This window comes from Pelodiscus sinensis, chromosome 2 (genome assembly GCF_049634645.1).
Source record: "Pelodiscus sinensis isolate JC-2024 chromosome 2, ASM4963464v1, whole genome shotgun sequence".
In the NCBI taxonomy this organism is placed as follows: Eukaryota; Metazoa; Chordata; order Testudines; family Trionychidae; genus Pelodiscus; species Pelodiscus sinensis.
The window spans coordinates 50,551,405-50,572,018 of NC_134712.1; positions in this window are offsets into that span (position 1 = coordinate 50,551,405).

The window sequence follows — 20,614 nt, forward strand, 5'->3', positions numbered from 1 at the left end:
TGCATTCAGTCAGCAGAATAGCTCCCAATACTAAAGAAAATGAGACACAATGCAGGTGATTTTCTCAAACTTCTTATGAAAAAATTGGCTTAAAAGGAAATCAGAATAACTTCCTCTTCTGCCCGATGCCCCATCTTCAGAAATAATATAAATTTTAAAAAGGCTTCCCAAAGCAGTGCAGTTATTCATACCAATCTCCATCAGAAGAATTTGTAAGTCTTTCAATAGCAAGTGACATGAGATTTGTAGTGATAATATTAATGTCAACATATCAAAATAATTCTCTGTATTACATTTGGTATGTTTTTTTAAATTATGCAAATGAGTCACAGTATTTTCTGTTTCTTAAAGAAAGAAAAGCACACATGAGGTACAGTATAAAATGACTGGCATTAGGCTGAATTTCAATCTAACTTCATTCCATAACCACTGTCACAAAAGTCCATTACCTATATTTATAGTCTTGGTTTACTGTCCAGAATGCAAACAAGGACTCTCGGCTCCCTAGCAGCAACTCATTGAAGAAAAAAATCTCTGAACAGCTGATGACTTATATATATAAATATTTAGTTATTTATTTCAGTGCTAAATTAGTATCAGAGTAGGATGCTCTGGAAACATAGGCTGCCCTCAATGTCTTCATACATCTCCAGTTTAATCATCTATAGCATGAAATGTCTGAAAAATGAAATTACTGGCAGAGAAGCATTTGCGAAATTCCACAGAGAATTCTACATGATCATGGATGAGAATCTCAACCCCCCCCCCAAAAACAAACAAACTAACTAACTAACTAACTAACAAACTCCACAAAACCACTCTTTTCAGCAGCAGCTATTTTACTTGAATAAATCAGTCCCAAAGCTGACTCTTTCAAAAGTGAAGTCAGCAAATAAGCAGACTGATCATTGTTGCCAGTGTCTGATGCCATTTCCAGAAATACTGCTTTCTCAGTTAATATAGGACACAAAAACATGCCTGTGAGCTTTACAAGAGAAAATAAATATTTCACCCACTGATAACTCAGGTAGACCACAAGAATCCTTGTGCTTGAATCTTTGCATGGAAATCCCACCCATTTTTAAATTCAAGTGTCAAATTCAGTCCTAGAGTTATACCATTGAAGCCAATGGTCAAGATGAATAGTCATCTTTGTAACAAGTTCAAGAATCTTTTAGCTATTGTTAACAAATGGGGTGGCAGACCAATGGCTAGATTAATGTGATGAACATTGATATCTGTGTCTAAAACTGGACTTATATAGCTCAGAAAAACAAGAGTTAAGATGGGATAGGGTTGCTGTCTATAAATACATCAGAAGAATAAACGCCAGGAAGGGAGGAGTGCTATTAAGTTTAAGGACAAGTTGGCACAAGAACAAATTGGTATAAACTGGCTATGAATATACTCAATCTGAAAATTAGAAGAAATCGGAGGAGTGAGGTTCTGGAATTACTTTCCAACAGGAGTAGCAGAGGCAAATGACTTAACTAGGTTTCAGATGGAACTTGAAATGTATGTCTAGGATTAAGCGATGGGTTTGCCTGTAATAGTAGAAGACTGGAGTTGATGGTCCCAAGGTGCTTTCCAGTCCTATGTTCTTGGGTCAAACTGCTTGCTTTCAAATACACTTGCACTAAAATTAGTCAGCATTTTGGACAATATATTCACACTTGTCTGTTTTGGTTTAGGATAAGCGCAGACACGGGAAATTTTTTTTTGCCTTATCCTCTGAAAGATTAAAGAAAAAACCCATGGTGAAAACATATGAATATAAAATATTTTAGCCATAGGTGCCTGGAAAAATGTCAAGAACTTAGGCCTCATTCATCACCTCATCCTTTTTTCTATACTCATGAATTCCAGCTCTACCATATGTGCTCTGGATAAAGATACAGCTTCCATCGCTGGATGGGAAAGGAAAGGATTCCGACTCAGTGTAAGTGTAAGCGGGGGAATGGTCCCGCTATTGTGGGGAACTTTCCTGGCTTCTATACCACCCTGGTGAAATGGACCAGCGAAAGGATCTGAGTCCCCGCTCCCACTTCCTTTACCCCACGGCCTCCCTGATCCTGAGGGCTCCCCCTCCCCTCTCCTGAGTAGCAGAGCCCTTGAAACCCCAACAAGGTTGGGCCCAGGTTTCCTGGGGCTTAATCCCCGACCTTGTAGTCACTGGCGGCAGGAGTTAGGGTGTCCCCACTCCGAGGTGCTCTCTTTACACTGCAGGCCTTCTTGGCCCAGTGATCACTTCATAAGGTACAAAGCAAATACAATTTATTAAACATCAACTGGTTAAAGAGAAAAGAATAAGAAAAAATGAGAATGGTTAAATGAGAACACACAGCTCTGCTCTGTAGCACAGGGACATCAAAACAGCAGTCTGCAGAGTGTAAGGACAGTCCACAGTCTCTTTCTTAGAGGCCCTGGATATGCTGCAGGGGGGGCGGGGGCTACAGGCTGGACATGCTAGCTCTGGTAGTGACCACACAGTCTCAGGCTCGAAGTGGTCAGACCCCTCTCCCAGTCCAGAGCCTTTCCCCACACTTTGCTGGTCCCAGGTGCTCACCACATCCAGCTGCAGGCTGTGCTGCTTGGCCAGTTCCAGCTCCTTGTGTTGCTTCTCTGTTCCTTTTGGCTCTCTGAGCACTGTCAGTCTGCTGCTCAACACAGGGTCTGCACTCCTTGAGCTGTGTATGCCTGGCTCTGCTGTTGCAAGACTGTCTCTCCACACAGCTTGCAGTCCTTGGGCTGTCTGTGTCTGGTTCTGTCGCTGCAGGACTTCTTCACACAGCTTGCATTACTCTTTCAGCTCTCTGTTTTTGCAGGACTTCTTCTGCACACAGCTTGCACTCCTTGGGCTGTGTCTCAGCTCTCTGTTTGCTCAGAGAGAGCCAGAACAATCCCAGCTTACAGGGAGGATGGGGCCTGGCCTCTCCCTTTCCTCACTGGCCTGTCCAACCTGTCAATCAGGCTGAGCTGGAGTGTTGACTGCTTTCCATTGTCTCTGGGGTCTGTCAGTCTCATGAACCCTTCCCCTTTTGAAGCTGGGAGCTGGCAAACCAAAAAACTCCCACAGAGTTTTAGTAAGGGGTAACAGTCCCCGTACATAAGGGAAAAGAAAAAATATAAAAACAGAAGCGGGAGCTAAACTGGGCATAACAATCCCAGGAGAAGGTCCCTGGATCTTCTACAGTTATGATGATTGATAATCTGACCTACAAAATATGGATCACTTGGCAGGTAGAAATGCAGTGACTGGTCTATTTTAATACAATAAATTAAATCACTTTCAAACACTATTTCAATAAATTAAACCCACAGAGCTGTGGTAGTTTGTATAAACTATGTAAATAAATGCTGTGACTTACGTGTTGCAGTGTGGGCATAAATTCAGGCTACTCCTTTTAAAAGGCAGAGGTAGGATATGGATATTTAAAATGACTTGTGCAATCATATTAATCTTTCTACTTCATATTTCACTTTTTATGAGAACTTTATTACTAAATAATATATCTCCATGTTCCCTTTTGTAGCTCTGCTGTCCATTACTTGCCTAAACTACTTGCTGTCATTAGTTATAGCAGTTTTATGCTTCATATACTACACAGTCTCTGATGGCTGTCTCCCTAATAAATTCTTTATCACCTTCAACATGATCATCCTCACTGCAGCTTCGTTAATATCCTTTCAGTCAAATATCCAAGTTAGCAACACTCTGTGTAGTTAAAGCTTTTGGTAAGTTATTTATGATTGAAAACCAAGACACCCTCTCCTTGGCGTTTGCAAATGTCATGAAACAACAATTTCACCAAATATTACAAAGGTACCACTCAGACTGCTGCTTTTGAATTTTAGGTAGATGATGGTCACTCCACCCTAATACAGAACACAAAAATCCACTCTTACGGGCACATAGATGTTTCCCATAGAACTTGCTGCATCCTGATCTTAGGACTTATATGTATTGGCATCATAGTCTCAGGAAAAGCAGGTGGAGAGCAAGTTTTCAGAAGCAAAGCCAGTTCAGTAGAAACCAGAGAGAAACCGAAAATAAGAAAACAACTATACTGTTAGGCTTGTCATAACAACACCTTTGGTCAGAGGGAGCAGTTATGCACCTGAAAGGGATTAGGCTAGCTCGTCCACTCAAGACAGACACTAAAGCCTGGAGCACTTCCAGTTACCCATGAGGTATCCGGTACACTTTTATTTGACCTTTAAATAAAAGCTGCTTCAACTATTTGCCTGGCTTTTTGCTGGTCTAAAGGGTAGTAGTTTAATACAAGACTTACCAGATTGAGTGTATTCATTTATTTTGCTTAATTATTGTAATGAAATAACCTTATTCAACATGCTCCTGAAATCAAGTCTGCTTCTCTTAAGTGTTTCTTTGTATTTTGCTCTAGTTTTCATGTTTTTTCATAATGCTAATCCATGTTGTAGACAGACTGTAGGGCCACCTACTGTGGAAACCTTTCCCGCAATGTAATTATTAACAGAGGCTCCAGCAGTTTGAGAGAAATGAAAACAAAATCTTATTATCCAATAAAGGATCATTAAAAATTCACCAGCTAATGGCTTTTGGCTGACAAAATGGTAGAACACACCAAGAGACACAAAGTGAAACTGGCTGCTTTCTGATCATCAGCCTAATTAGAAATGAACAGTTCCACTGCACTATAATATGCCAATGACTGTGACCTATACGGTATTTTTATTTCTGAATCTCTTTATAGAAAGAATTTCCTGTGATATTTGGTTACCCGTTAAATGCTGCTGTAATGGTACTGAATAAGACTGAGGGCCAAATTCAGTTAAAAAGAAAGTCTGGCTTCACTAGTGTGGAAGCTGAATGTATTATTTTATTGGGTCGGGCTCTAAAATTGGATATCCCAAAGCAGCAGACTTGTAGGGGGCTGAGGGTTACAAATTTGTTTTTACAGCTTACAGCAGCCAGTTGGAAATAAGATGATAAAGGTTTTGTGAAAATAGAAAAGTTATAGGACTTCCTGTAGTTCACTTTATGAGCTAAATATTGCCTTCGCATATGCTCCATGCAGCCAAATTGGCTCATTGAGATTGTACTAGGTGCAATTCAGGGCAGAATTGGGTTTTATGGACTAGATTCCTCCCTGGTGTAATTCCCCTGAAGACAATGGAGTTGCATAAGGGATGAATTTGAACCTGTCTGTTTCCATATTGCTGCTCAGCAAGCCTACAGATATTGTACTTTCACGGTCAACTGCCCCATTTCCTCTGCCTACATGAGCCTGAGAGTGAAGGCTTTTGCTTCTGCATAAAGGCTTCATTACATCACAGAGGTATCATAAATAATTTAGCATAGTTTGTCATAATTGACGGTTTCTGCTCAGGAGAGACTTAAGCCAACCTAGGAGCAGAATTAATTCTTGCCTCAGGAGAAAAGCAACTGCCAGATCAAGCTCAAGGTCTTTAGAGAGGATAAATTCTAGAGCTGTATCATATTGGAGTCTTTCATTGCTGTATTCAGAAACTCAGCCTTACTAGGGGGACTTGCATGCATGTGAAATGAGAACTGTGTAAATCACCCTCTCTCATGTAACTTACACATATATGATGTTTTTCCCATTGGGAAAATATCAGCCCTAAGCAGATGCAATGCAAAGACCATTTACATATTTAAATTAAATAGCACATTTATATATCAGTGCTATATATCTATAAATATTTGAACATGGCAATGACAACAAACATGATGAAAAAACAATTAATAAATTAGAATTATTTCTTATTAATATTGAAAAAATGAGCAATGATCAATTTCTTTTCTGATCTGTATGAGTATCAATCAAGAGCAAGCCAATAGGTTCATTCTGGATTTATATCATGAAAACAAAAATAATTCGGCAGATTTTCTTTATTCATCATCAGTCATATTCATCAAAAATATTGAACATATTATGTGTTTCTAACTATAAGCGCAGGACTAGAGAATGAATTTCCTTATTCTAGCACAATGTCACCAAATCACTGCAGAGCTCCTCTGTGTGGAAAAAGCAGACATTTAAATTTTTCATATTCATGCTATAAACTATTGTATATATTAAATCCCCATCCTACAAGTACTTTGTCACAAGAGTAGCTTTACCTCTGGGAGGTAGCCTGTAGACTTCTATGGGACTACCTATGAATAACTATACGATCAAGCCTCATGCACAGTGCTGATAGACAGCTTTGAAGACTGTCTTTGTTCCTTTCCAAAACTATTACGTGTTTTGTTTAGTTTTTGTGTTGACATTACTGCAAAAGTTAAGAAGCAATAACACAACATGCAATGAGATTGTTCATTACCTCAACAGAGATAAAAATAATGTGCCATTGTTCGTACCTAGCCAAGGTGGCATGGATCTATTTATAATATTGTGATATGCTTTTTTGCCCTAAAAAACATGCTACATGGGAGGTTTTACCAAAATTATCATTAGCGTGCACTTTTGCTTTTGGGAATCCTGGCAGACATGAAAATGCTTCTTTTGTTTTATTTAAATAACTAAACATATTTTTTTTCTTTGACCTCTTTTTAAACATGCATTTTGCTTGAAAAATCAGAGTAAAGAAGTCAAAGTCTCTATTGGTTATTGAGCTCACATTGGCAGCACAAGTAGCTTGGATGTCACCCTTATGGTCTTCTGATGTTACTTCAGAAAGATTGCTCTGTACAGTCAGCAGGAAAATGGGTCTTTTAAAAAAGATTTTCTTCTTTACTAAAGGCATCTTATGAGATGTTAAGCTCATTAGGAAACCAGAAGAAACCCCAGCAGAACTTTGTCTTTTTTTTTTTAAACTTTTGGTTATTAAGAAAGTGAAAAAGAACTTTGCTTTTAGAGCAGGGGAAAGAGGGGGAGGGGATAATATTGAGATCTTATGACTGTAGTTGTTAATGTGTAGTAATGGTGCCATTCATGCTGCGATAGTTAAGGGTCTATCAGCACTTCCATTTGAATCCCCATCTTTTAAGGCTTATTTTTTCCAAAAAAGAAGCCCAGCGTTGGTTGACGTTTAGCGTACAAGGCTTCGTTCTGGGAGAAAACTCTCTTTGTAACATTTCAAAGAAATGGTTTTGCATTTGTACGTGTGTAAGAAATAATTCAAAGTGTCTCAGCCTCAGACACATTTCTGCGTTAATATCCCACTGCCACCCATTTATATATCTTTAAACTTCAATTGACTTCAATGGGACCTCTCACATGCTTAAATGCTTTACTCGATCAGGGCTGGAGCACTCAGTATCTTGCAGGATGTAGCCCCTCACACCTGTGTAACAAACAGCAGAGTTAAGGCCTTAATGTTAAAAAAGAATACCAGCTACTGTATGGCAGATACGGCAAGCAGAACGCATATTCTACTGAACCTGCATTTAAGACTAAATCCTGCTTGTGTAGTGCTGGGGTACTAAGCAACAAGAGGGCTCAGGGAATGTCTATGTCCATGAATCCACGTGGCAATAGAGCAGGATTCCTTCAGGAGGAGAGGGAGCCGAACCAACTTTAATGGTGCAGGTACTAGTGGTGAGTAGGATTGAATAACAATACTGAGAATTTTTTGAGCTTTATGCACTTTATTTGCCAACCAGTGCTCTTAACACTACAGTCTGGGAGGTAGGGAAGATTTTTGTTCCTCGTCCCCATTTAATATATTGGGGAGACTAAGACTGAAAGATGAAGTGGTATATCCAATGCCACACAGTAAGTCAGAGGCAGAGTTAGGACTTCTCACTCCCAGATAGATATTAATTCCTCCGGAACTGTTGGATGATTAGTCAAGAGTAGTTCAAGTGATACTTAGTAATGCTGATGGCTGGTGGCAATGTTTCAAGGCTGTTTTATGTGACACTTAAGGACCATATGTGAATTTGTACCTCGGGCAGCTACAAGATGTGATGATAGATGTGATTTTTCTCTAGTTTTTTTTTAAACATGACATCTTGTGATATACGTCACTCTTCATGATATATGTTACTCTTCAATTGTTCTCTAGTCCCAGAAATCCATGGCTAGATGTGTCAGAGAAATTTGTGTGTCAAGGATTCTTTCCTGTGGAGATTTAGCTAATCACTGCCATAATGAGGCATCAAAAGGAGCTTTCTTTAGTTTTGTTATGTCAGCTACTTTTTTGGATAATAATTAGTTCTTGATCTTCCTTTTTCTTTGTGCAAGGGAAGGGGAATTTAGGCTTCATTTGCTTTTATGTTGTAAGAACGTAGAAGGGCACTTATCCTGTAAGGATCTTGCTGGCCCAGCATTCTTGTTACTGGCTCTGGGCCCCCTGAAGGCCATGAAGCCTAAGAATAGTAATTACACGTAGAAACTCATGCTTCATAGGATGTGATTGAGAACAAGGTCCATAGGGAGAGAAAATAAAATATAAAGGCCAAGCCATTTTCTAAGGGTATGTCTACACAGCAAAGTTATTTCGAAATAACAGCCATTATTTTGAAGTAACTTTACTAGCGTCTACACAGCCAAACTGTTATTTTGAAGTTAATTTGAAATAGTGGAGCACTTATTTCGAATTTGGTAAACCTCATTCCAAGAAGAATAACGCCAAATTCCAAATAGGTATTTCAAAATAAGTGCTGAGTAGACACTTATATCAAAATAGGGGGCCTCCAGCCCTTCCTAGGGTGCCCTGGTGGCCACTACAGCCTAAACCAAGAACACTCCTCTTCCTTCCCCCTCCCCAGAGCCCTTAAAGGAGTTGACTCTAGCCACAGACCTGTGCCAGCTCCAAGCCTTCCAGCCAAGAGCCAGCAGTCACTGCCCCAACCCAGTGGCCCCAAAACATGAACCAGAAAGCCACTGACAGCCAGCCTTCCACTGCTCCCCAGGAGCAGTCTGCCAGCTCCCAGGAGCCTGCCAGGGTCCAGAGAAGTTGGGCGCCTTCTTGGTTCAGGGAAGAGATCATGGACCTTATTCAGGTTTGGAGGCGGGGGATGCCCTCAACGTCCATGATCTCCACACTAGATGGGGGAACGTGGCCATCTATGGCAGGATAGCTGCCAGCCTGGCCACCAAAGGCCACATGCGAACCCAGGAGCAGGTTTGCATGAAAATCAAGTTGGTCCAGCGAGGCCCCCAACCCTGAGCCCTGAGCTTCCTCTCCCCCTTCTTCTCCTTGCTTCCCTCTTCCAGCTCCCTCCTCCCAGGTTTCCCTCTTCCCTCTCCCACCCTCTCTCTTCCCCTCTCCTACCTCCTTGACCCAGTCTCACCAGAGTTTCATTCCCTCCCCTCAGTTTTGTTAAATAAAGAGAGTTTGTGTTCATGAAAATACATGTATTTTATTTGACATCAGGAAGGGGGGTTAGGGAGGGGTAAGTGTAAGGACTTGAAGGAAGAATGAGGCACAAGCCCCCAGTGGGGCAGACTAGGGAGGCTCATAGTGCTCCTCAGGGTGGAAGTTCTCCCACAGGGCCTCCTGGATACTGACAGCCCCCCCAATGGACCTCCTGGATAGCAGCCTGCAGAAAGTGCAGCCAGGCTCGCAGCAACGTGTCCACAAGAAGCACCAGGGTAGCTCTGGCTCTATATTGGAGAGTGCTGAAGTGTCCCGAGTGAGGGCAACCAGAGCACGCAGAGACAAAATGCTTTGCTGTCCCTCATTGAGGTAGGCAAGCAAGCAGGTGTCCGGGGGGGGGGGGGGGGGGAGGTGGTTCCCTTTAAGAACAGACCTCAGATAGCCTCAGGCAGCAGCCACACAAAGTAACTCCTGACCTGATGATCTGCCGGACCTGGTTCCGGCCAGCCTTAAATGCGATTCAATGTTCACTCAGTGTGGACACGCTATTTCAAAATAGCAAAAAGCTATTTCAAAATGCATTTTGTGTGTAGACGCGTTATTTCGAAATAAGCTATTTAGAAACAACTATTTCGAAATAAGATCATTCAAAATAATGCTGTAATGTAGACATACCCTAAGGTAATAACATTGGTAGGTTGGGAGGTTTTCCAGAAAGGAATAGATTCAAAGGAATAGCCATAGATGGAAGTGTTCCTCATGCAACAAACGTATGGAAGGACTTTTCTATGGTAGGAATTTGGGCTGTAACAAGAAGCTGGTGAGGGGCTAAAGGGCTGGATGGAACTTTTGTGGACTTTTGCAGCCAGGGAAAGAAATGGAGATTTGCAGACTCTAGGAAGTGGGCTGTGCATGAAAAAGAAAGCTATGAATCCTCATACATGGGAAGAAGGACTATTCACAGATCCTAGTGAAAGAACTATGGGGCTACGTCTACACTGGCACCCTTTTCCGGAAATGCTTAAAACAGAACAGTTTTCCGTTATAAGTATTTCTGGAAAAAGAGTGTCTACATTGGCAGGATGCTTTTCTGGAAAAGCCCTTTTTCCGTAAAAGCGTCCGTGGCCAATGTAGACACGCTTTTCCGGAAAAAAGCCCCAATCATCATTTTCGTGATCGGGGCTTTTTTCCGGAAAAGACTACTGGGCTGTCTACACTGGCCCTTTTCCGGAACAGTTTTCTGGAAAAAGGACTTTTGCCCGAGCGGGAGCAGCATAGTTTTTCCGGAAAAACACTGACAATTTTACAGTAGATCGTCAGTGCTTTTCCGGAAATTGAAGGGGCCAGTGTAGACAGCTCACAGCTTATTCCAGAAAAGCGGCTGCTTTTTCGGAATAAGTGGCCCAGTGTAGACACAGCCTGGAAGTCTTCAGACAAGGGATAGCTATAAGGGTGTTTTTCTGTACCAAGATTGGGCTAAACAACTAGATACTAGGGGGAATGTTCTGATCTGGAGCAGTCACTGTGTGGAAAACAAAATGGGTGGAACAGACCGATGATTAATCACCCTCATTGTTAAATATTTTTGTCTAATTACTAATTTAAATTTGTCTAGCTTCAACTTGTTAATTGATTCTTGTAATGCTATATTTCTGATAGATTAAAGAGCTCTTTAATACCTGCTATTTTCTCCCTCATGAAGGCCCTTCCACCCTGTTACCAAGTCTCCTCTTGATATTCTTTCTGATAAACAGATTGAATTCTATAAACCTCTCATTGTACAGAGTTTTCTCTTGTGCTTGAATAATTTTTGTGGCTTTTTTTTACCTTTTCCAATTTTCAACATCTTTTAATAATATGGAAACTAGAATTAATGCTTTATACAGAGGCAACACTGACACAATAGAAAATGTGACAAAATTGCACATGCTTTCTTTGTGATCGGCCTTGTTGACATCCATTTTGATGGGCTGTAACCTAGACAGGAGAGATTTTCTCTCTAATATCCATGGAACAGGTCACCTGTATTTTTGACCATACATGTGTCATGTATGCCATAATGTACATGTGTTAGGGTTGTGAAATACTTAAATAGGTTGAACAAGGCAAAATGGGAATATCTCTTTCAAACAAGTCTAATAAATTCAGAATAGTATATGAGAGAATCATAGAATCATAAAATACTAGAACTGGAAGAGACTTTGAGAGTCCAGTCCCCTGCTCTCATGGCAGGACCCAATACTGTCTAGACCATCCCTGATAGATGTCTATCTAACCTGCTCTTAAATATCTCCATAGATAGATATTCCACAACCTCCTTAGGCAATTTATTCTAGTGTTTAACCACCCTGACAGTTAGGAAGTTTTTCCTAATGTCCAGCCTAAGCCTCCCTTGCTGCAGTTTAAGTCCATTGCTTCTTGTCCTATTATCAGAGGCCCAGGAGAACAATTTTTCTCCCTCCTCTTTGTGACACCCTTTTAGATACTTGAAAACCACTATCATGTCCCCTGTCAGTCTTCTCCTTTGAAAAGTAAACAAGCCCAATTCTTTCAGTCTTCCTTCAAAGGTCATGTTCTCTAGACCTTTAATCATTCTTGTTGCTCTTCTCTGGACCCTCTCAAATTTCTCCACATCTTTCTTGAAATGTGGTGCCCAGAACTGAACACAATACTCCAATTGAGGCCTAATCAGCGCAGAGTAGAGTGGAAGAATTACTTATCATGTCTTGCTCACAACACACCTGTTAATGCATCCTAGAATCATGTTTGCTTTTTTTGCAACAGTGTCACACAGTTAACTCATATTTAGGTTGTGGTCCACCATGACCCCTAGAGATTCCTTTCTGTAGTACTCCTTCCAAGGAGGTACCAAGATGTCTGTTTTTCAGAAAGAGCAGTATGAAAAGCACAAGCTTAGCAGACTCTAGTAAGGCAACTTTCTAACCCTGTGTTCTAAAACCACTCAGCTCCTTGTGTACTACACACTGTTGCAGGCCTCCTTTTTTACTATTAAATGCAGTGGGTAAGTTTTTTAGACTTGGTGTTCCTCTCTTGCTTCAAATGCTGGAGAAGCGAATGTGGAAAGTAACTTATGGGAGACGATTTTCAAAGTTTTTAAGTCGGGACACTGTGAAAGTGAAATAATAGAAATGGTGCAAAAATTACAATTGCAGTGCTTGACTTCAGAGGAATTTAAGCCTGTGCTTGGCTAAAAGCAGGTGCTTACGTGCTTTGCTGCCCACAAATGGAGTTAGGCATATATTAAAGTGCTTTGCTCAACTGGGGCCTAAGTGCACCAAGGAAACAGTACACAACAAGAATGGAACTGCTGCCCACTTCCTCAGCTGTTGCGAATTGGTATAGTTCATTGGCTTCCGTGGAGCTACATTGACTTACAGTAGCTTAGGATCTTACTCTCTATATCTATCACATGGAACTAAGGCAAAGAACTTCGGTAACTCACCTACTACTACAATAACAGAAAAGACATAATTAAGTACATTTACGTGATGGCACAGGGACTTGAGCTCTGGGGAAAGAAATGTAGTCAATAAATACAATTGTTTCCTAGATTAATTTCCTTTAGTTCTCCCATTCCAGTGACACTAGTGTCTATTTCATTAGGAACTATTTGCCAGCTCTCCCAATCAATGGAAGAAAAAGAAATGTAAAACACTGAATGGATGTGAAACTAGTAGGCTTACTAGGTTTAACAGGTGAAACATAACTTGATATAACTACTGCACCTTTCTGTACCTGAATGTTTTGAGGTTCTCCATCCTATGACAATCTAGGCTAGGTTCTCCTCCTACCCAGCAATCTCTGTTACATAAGGAAACATCTCCTAACTTGATTGCATCCTTCTTCTTCTACCATCCTCTCCTGTAAAGTGTGTGGGAGAAAAAGAAGCCAACTTCTCCCACAGCAGAAGGTCCTCATTGGCTCACTGCTTCTCTCTCACACCTGGAGTGGAAGACAACCCTTTCAGGCAGGGGACAGGAGGATTGGAGGGAATGATCTCAAACACTCTGGAGTTTCAGGAATGCACAGGGCATGCTGGAACATAAGTTACTTGAAAACTCCAGAATGTCACTTTATTTTAATATAGCATTAGCAAAGGTACTGTAGTCAACTGGGCCCTGCATCATAACTGCTGCTGTTCTGATTGATGAAAAGGTTGATGAACCTCTTCATCATGCATTGAAAACTAGTTCCCAGAGCTGTCAGACATGGTCTGAGGTAATGGGATGACAGCCAACCCTTTACAAGTTTTGGTTTGGGTTCATTTGAAAGGATAGGTGAAGATTCAGGCTAGTTCTTGCTTTGTCCCAAACACTTCTCAGAGCCCAAAATAAGGAGCAAAATCTGACATTGTTCCTTTTCTTTCCCACAGCAGCAAATTTTAAAGATGGAAATTCATCCATCTGAATTTCTGTACCTTTGTAAGTTTGGGTCATAGCCTTAATGTTATTTAAACAGTTTCTTTAAAGTTAATGGAGCCCTTAATATAGACTTGATACAGAATGCAAGGTGGTGTGGATTTTCTTCTGTTTAAGGTTCAGAGGCCTTTATCTGAATAATACATTAGATACTTTTATTCACTGGTGAGGTTTCATAACAGGAAAAACTTTGAAGAGAACGTCTGTCCTATACTTAAACTGATAATAGACGTGTTCTTTATTTTTTATCTCTTTTGTAGCACATCTGTTACCTTTGACAGGTTTCTCTAGGAGTTATACAGTGACTGTAGGATACTTTTACCGGCATCTAACAATGTGGTCTCTTAACTTGTTGCAGGCACAAATATCTATAGTGAGGTAGTCTATACAAAAAGGGTTCTTTGATACTTTTATATGAGTTGCGATGTTAAAATATTTTATTGTAAAATGGCTAATGTCTTAATAGGCTCTCCACAATATAAAATGAATACATACATATAATTCCATATTAAAGTATTTTAAAGCAAATAAAAATTGATATGAAAATCACAGGTTCAGCTTCAGTAAAGCCAATACAAACTACTCCATTTTCCACTTTGAGTTGACTATCTGGGCACCTTGATTTGTAAGTAGGAGATTTCTAAAGGTTCTTCTCTGTGGTAAAAGTTGATAGTTTTTCCACATCATGTACACCAGTAAGATCGCAAATGCAGTGTGTTGGGAACTGAATGACATTATCTATCTTATATTTTCTTTCACATGCTAAATGTAATCCCAGATTTAGAGATTTTGCAAAGAGCCAACAAACTGAGCTATTTGTTTACAACAAAGCCATAAAAAAACCCCCAAGCCCCCAAACAAAAATAACAACAACGACGACAACAAAAAAGAGGCAGGAGGGGGATTGGAAAATTCATTGCCTGTCTATGTTCATATTGTTCCCCCAACTAGTGTTCTATATGCCCGTACAAAAGAGACAGTCTCTTTGACCCCAGACCCAAGATCTCACCGAATGGAACATAACCATATACTGGAAGGGTGGTACCAAAAAAGAACACTACGTCTACATCTACATTACAGGGTTTTTGCACAAAAATGGCTGTTATTGCACAAAAACCCATGGAGCATCCACACCTCAAGTGCGTTGTTGCGCAAGTAAATTTACAGTAAGTCAAAAGAACAGAGAGGGTTTTGCGGTGCAGATATTCCTCTTTCTATGAGGAATAACTCCTTTTTGAGCAAGAGCTCAGAAAGGTGGCTATTCTGTGAATAGCAATCAGAGCTTTCTGTCAAGAGAGTGTCCATGCAGTCTGGACGCTCTCTTCCATAAAAGCGCATTGCAAAAGCGATGTGCTTTTATAGTGTGGATGCGTTCTTGCGCAAGAAGTTTTTGTGGAAGATCTCTTCCGCAAAAAGCTTCTTGTGCAAGAAGCCTGCAGTGTAGACATAGCCTACAGGTATAATTAAGTTTTCTAAGAAGAAGGAGAGGGAAGAGGAAGCTCCATTGGTGTGCCGAGCTAGGGATCAGGAGAAGAAAGAGGTTCTATCAGTGTACAAAAGAGGAGTTGGAGGAGGATAATAGGAAAACTATCAGTATAGAGATAGCCCAGCTGGTATGAAGGGCTTCAGAACATTCTTGCTTGTTTAGCCCCAAAAAGCCCATCAAATTGCCTACAAATTGGACCCTGGGCTGTTATTTTCTACCAGACTGTGTTTGGGAACTGAGAGGGAGGAGGGAGCTGGACTCCTGCCAACACATATAATGCTTTCCTGGTCTAATATATACCCTGATTTTCTGTTCCATGAGTGAATCCTCTAGCAGATGTTTAAATCCCAAAGTTGCAAAAAAACTCTATAAAAGTTATAGATTAAATCACTAATACAATATTTTTCACTAATCATGCAAAGCCAAATCCTCAACTGGTATAAATCAACATAACTTCATTAAATTAGACTGAGTTACACTGATTTATACCAGCTGATGATGTGACCTATGGGGCAAAATACAGCCCCAGTGCCTGGTGAAAGAAGGTAAAACAGAATATTTGGCCCATATGAATCTGTCATCTGCACATGTATACGCATTAAAGTCAATGGGAATTATGTACTGGTAGATGAAAAGAGAAAGAGAGAACCATCCTAGAGCCTTCACAGATTTCCATTGCCAAATTTGAATGTTTACTACGTGCAGGTTCAAACTGGGACTGGAATAGGGAGGGTCGAAACACTATGAGATATCGTTCTTTCAGCACTTTCAGTTGGAAGTAGAAACTTCCCAAGAATCTAGTCTTGGAAACTCCTAGTCCAAAGGGACTAAATTCTGTGCTTAGTGTAAATCCACAATTACCTATTTAAAACTAATGGAAGTACTCTGCATTTTCCTCAGTGTAATTCATAATTTGGAACAAAGTTTTATATCATTAATAAAAGTTTAGGATAAGCAGCAGAATTGTTAATATCTTTATCCAAACCAGATCTGAACTATGGGGGGTAGATTCTGACCTCAATTACACGTGTTGCAAATAAAAAGTTACTTCGGTTTATATCAACGTTCAGGTTAGAATTCCTGGATAAACTATAGATAAGCCCAATTTAAACTTGAAAGTAGGTAACAGCAATTTTAAAGTTAAGCAAAAGAAGGGAAGGCACCTAGGGAATGGATAAGATCTGTACTAGTGACAATACACAAGAAAGGAAGCAAAGAGTGAGGGGGGATTTGATAGCAGCCTTCAACTTCCTGAAGGGAGCTTCCAAAGAGGATGGAGAGAGGCTGTTCTCAGTAGTGACAGATGGTAGAACAAGGAGCAATGGTCTCAAGTTGTGGTAAGAGAGGTCCAGGTTGGATATTAGGAAAAACTATTTCACTAGGAGGGTAGTGAAGCACTGGAATGGGTTACCTAGGGAAGTAGTGGAGTCTCCATCCCTAGAGGTGTTTAAGTCTTGGCTTGACAAAGCCCTGACTGGGTTGATTTAGTTGGGATTGGTCCTGCCTAGAGCAGGGGGCTGGACTGGATGACCTTCTGAGGTCTCTTCCAGCTCTATGGTTCTATGATTCTATGATTCTATGCATTGGAGTGCAAGAACTAGAGAACTATTGCCTTAACGAGTCATCTAGGTGTTGATGATGATACTGACGGAGAGAATTAGATTGCAGATAGAAGAACATCTAGCGGATGAGCAAGTGGGATTCAGGAAAGATAGAAGTACTATATAGCAGATATTGGCACTAAGATTGATAATGGAGAAAGCTAGGTGAAAGAACAAGAACATCTACAATTTCTTCATCGATTTTCAGAAGGCATTTGACAGTATAGATCAGAAAGTGACTTGGGCGGTGTTGGAGTTGTATGGAGTGGATAGCAGACTGATACAGTTGTTGAAGGATATCAAAGATAATGCGGAGGCAGCAGTGAGAACGTGCGGCGAGTTGGGAAGTTGGTTTAGAACAAGTAGAGGTACGAGACAAGGAGATCCGATATCGCCGAGTATCTTCATCACACACCTAGAGAGAGCGATGGACAAGATCAAGGAAGAGGTAAAAGGGATATTGGTGCATAGTATGAGAATTAACAGCCTGAGGTTCACAGATGATCTAGTTATCATTGAGGAAGATGAATAGAAGCTAGCAAGAATGGTGCAGGTGTTAAATGAGGAAGGAAGTGGTATGGACTGATTATGAATATCGATAAAATGAAGACAATGGTATTTGGAGATAAGGAAATAGGAAGGAAGATCAGTGTAGATGGGATTGAACTAGAGAATGCAGAGAAGTTCATGTATTTAGGGAGCAACATAACGTATGATCTAGTTTGTAAGAAGGAAATAGTGACTAGAATAGCGAAAGCAAGAGTGAGCTTGAAGTTGATGGATAAGATCTGGAAAAGTAAAGTGATTAGCTTAGGAACGAAGCTGACCATCTTAAAAACGTGTATATTTAGCAGCATGTTGTACGGATGTGAGAAAGATTTGAAAAGAAGGATATTTGCATTTGAGAGGAGTTGTTATAGAAAGATCCTGAGAATAGGATGGATGCAGAAGGTCACCAACAAGGAATTATATAGGAAGATACAGCCGAAAGATAACCTACTGCACAAGGTTCTACAATGGAAGTTAGAGCTGTTTGGGCATATCTGCAGAATGAATGATGAGCAAAAAGTAAAGACCCTGGTATTCAGCATATTGGAGAATAGGAGAGTCAGACCCCACAGAGAATGGGTAGATGACATAGTAAATTGGTGCGGAGCTACTCTATAGAAACTAAGCCACTCCACAGTGGACAGGGAAAGATGGAAGGAAATAGTGAGGGAGGCATCAGACATCAACAGGCATTGAGCCCATGGTTGTTGTTGTTGATGATGATGATGATGAAATTTCCAAAAATATTTTATTTACCCTCTGAACAAGTACTACAAACCCAGGATATTCAGAGTTAAGATTAAACTTAAAAAAGAATCAAATATGTTAAAATAAAGACTTGCTCATTTAAAGCATTCAAATAACCTTAATTCTATACAATTTCAGCTATGTAATGAGTTAAATTACAGAGTGCTAGATTAATACTGGTCCCAGAAATTAATCCTCCATTTTTATTGCTATTCGCATCCATCAAGAGCATTCTATTCTGGAACTGGTAGTCTTCATCAGCTCTGGTTCCATATTTAAATGAGCATAGCAGTACTCATTTTGACGAGATTATAAGTTTAGCGATAAAGGTAATCGTGTTAATGTATTATACTTGGACTTCTGTCAAGTGTTTGACTTGGTACTGTGTGACATTTTGATAAAAAATTATTTTGAAAAACGTGCACATAAACAGATTTAAAACCGGCCTACTGATAAGTCTCAAAATGCAACCGTAAATGGGGAAACATCACTGAGCAGGTTTGTTTCTAGCACAATACGGTAGAAATCAGTTTTTGGTATTGCACTATTTAACATTATTGTCAATGAAATGGAAAAAAATTAAATCATAAAGTTTGCATATGACACAAAAATTGGGTGGCGTGGCAAATAATGAAGAGAGCAGGTCACTGATTCAGAGTGAGCTGAATCCCTTGGAAAATTGGATACAAGTGTATTTTTAATATAGCTATCAAAGAATGCAGCTAACAAAGAATGCAGGCTGTATATACAGGATGGGGGACTCTGTCCTGGAAAACACGGACTCTGGAAAAGATTTGGGAATCACAGTGGATAATTAGTTGCACATGAACTCCCAGCATGATGGCTATGGCCAGAAGAACTAATGCAATCCTGGGACGCATAAATAGGTGAATCTTATCTCTGTTTGGCACTGAGTGCTCCTGAAATACTAAGTTCAGTTCTAGTATTCACAGTTCAAGAAGGATGTTTATAAATAGGAGAGGGTTCAGAGAAGAGCTGGGGAGTAAGGATTAGAAAGCTTACCTTATCACAATAAGCCGGGAATTCCTGAATACAGCTCAGGGTTTTCCCATTTTCAATAAGGCATCAGCTTCTACATCCTCCTTTCCCTTGATATGAATGATCTCCATGTCAAATTCCAGTAGGGCTAGATTCCAGAGAAGTTATCTCAAATTGATTCCCTTTGCTCAGGGCATCCATGTCAAAGGGGCATCATTGCTTAAAACAGTACATTTTTTATTACACAAATAAGATTGAAGTTGCTTAGCAGCTCAGACAGTGGCATAACACTCTTGTCAGTTACAGCACAGTTTTCTTCAGAGAGTGTGTGTGTGTATGTGTGTGTGTGAGCTTTTGCTTAAGTAAGCTATAGGATGACTCTTCTCCCCACTCCATCTTCCATTGGTACTGCATCTAAACTAGTATTAGAAACATCAAAACATATCACATATGGTTTGTTGAAATCAGGGTGACAAAAACAGGTTTTTGAGACAAAGCTTCTTTTATGTTCTGGAAGCATTTCTCACAGACCTCTGTCTTTCTGGTTTCCTCTTTTTTTTTTTTTTTTTTTTTTTTTAAGGGATGGTACGGGCCACAATGTCACTACATCCCATGAAAAACCTTCATCAATAGTTAGCAAGATCAAAAAAGGATTGGACCTAATTCTTGGTTTGAGGGCCAGGATGAATAGCTTTTACCTCTAAAGGGTTGGAGTGACTCACTCTAATGCCCACTCTATGTCCTAAGTAGGATATCTCTCAAGGTTCCTTCCAATTCTGACTTGAAGACCCTGACAGTGAAGTTGGTTTCTCTCAGCCTTTGTAACACAATTCCCAAATGGTTTAAATGGTCTTTCCAAGAACTACATAAAATAGCCAAATCAGCTTTACAAATGTTTGTAACTTCTGCAGCACCTCATTGATAAGCTGCTAAAAATAGCCCTTAAATTTGTTAATGCAAAGATCACACACAGACGCGCGCGCACACACACACACACACACACACACACATACACATATACACAGAGCATCCAAATTCCGCTGTAAAAATTTTTGCCTGCGTATCAGCAGCTAAGGGTGTCTCTACACTGCATCATTTTTCTGGAATAATAGCTTTTATTCCAGAAAAACAATACTAGCATCCACACTGCCATTCCATTATTTCAACTGAAAGTTGAAATAACGGATGGCTTTTTCTAATGGGGGTAAACCTCATTCCACGAGGAATAAACCATTTTCCAAAAAAGCTTTTTCAGAAAAGGGTGTGTGTGGACACAGAGTAGAGAGTTTCGTTGGAAAAAGAGGCCTCCAGGAAATAACACAAGTGCACTGCTGACCACTTCATCTACACTCATCGCAACTCTATAGTTCCTGTTCCTTGGCAGCTCTTAAAGCTGCAGATACAAGGGACAGGGCTTGTGGCAGGAAGCAGGCCCTCACAGCTTCCATCACCAGTGCAGCTGCCAGTGCCACATGTCTGGGCACAAGCCCCCCAAAATCCCTCTGCCCATCACAGGCAGC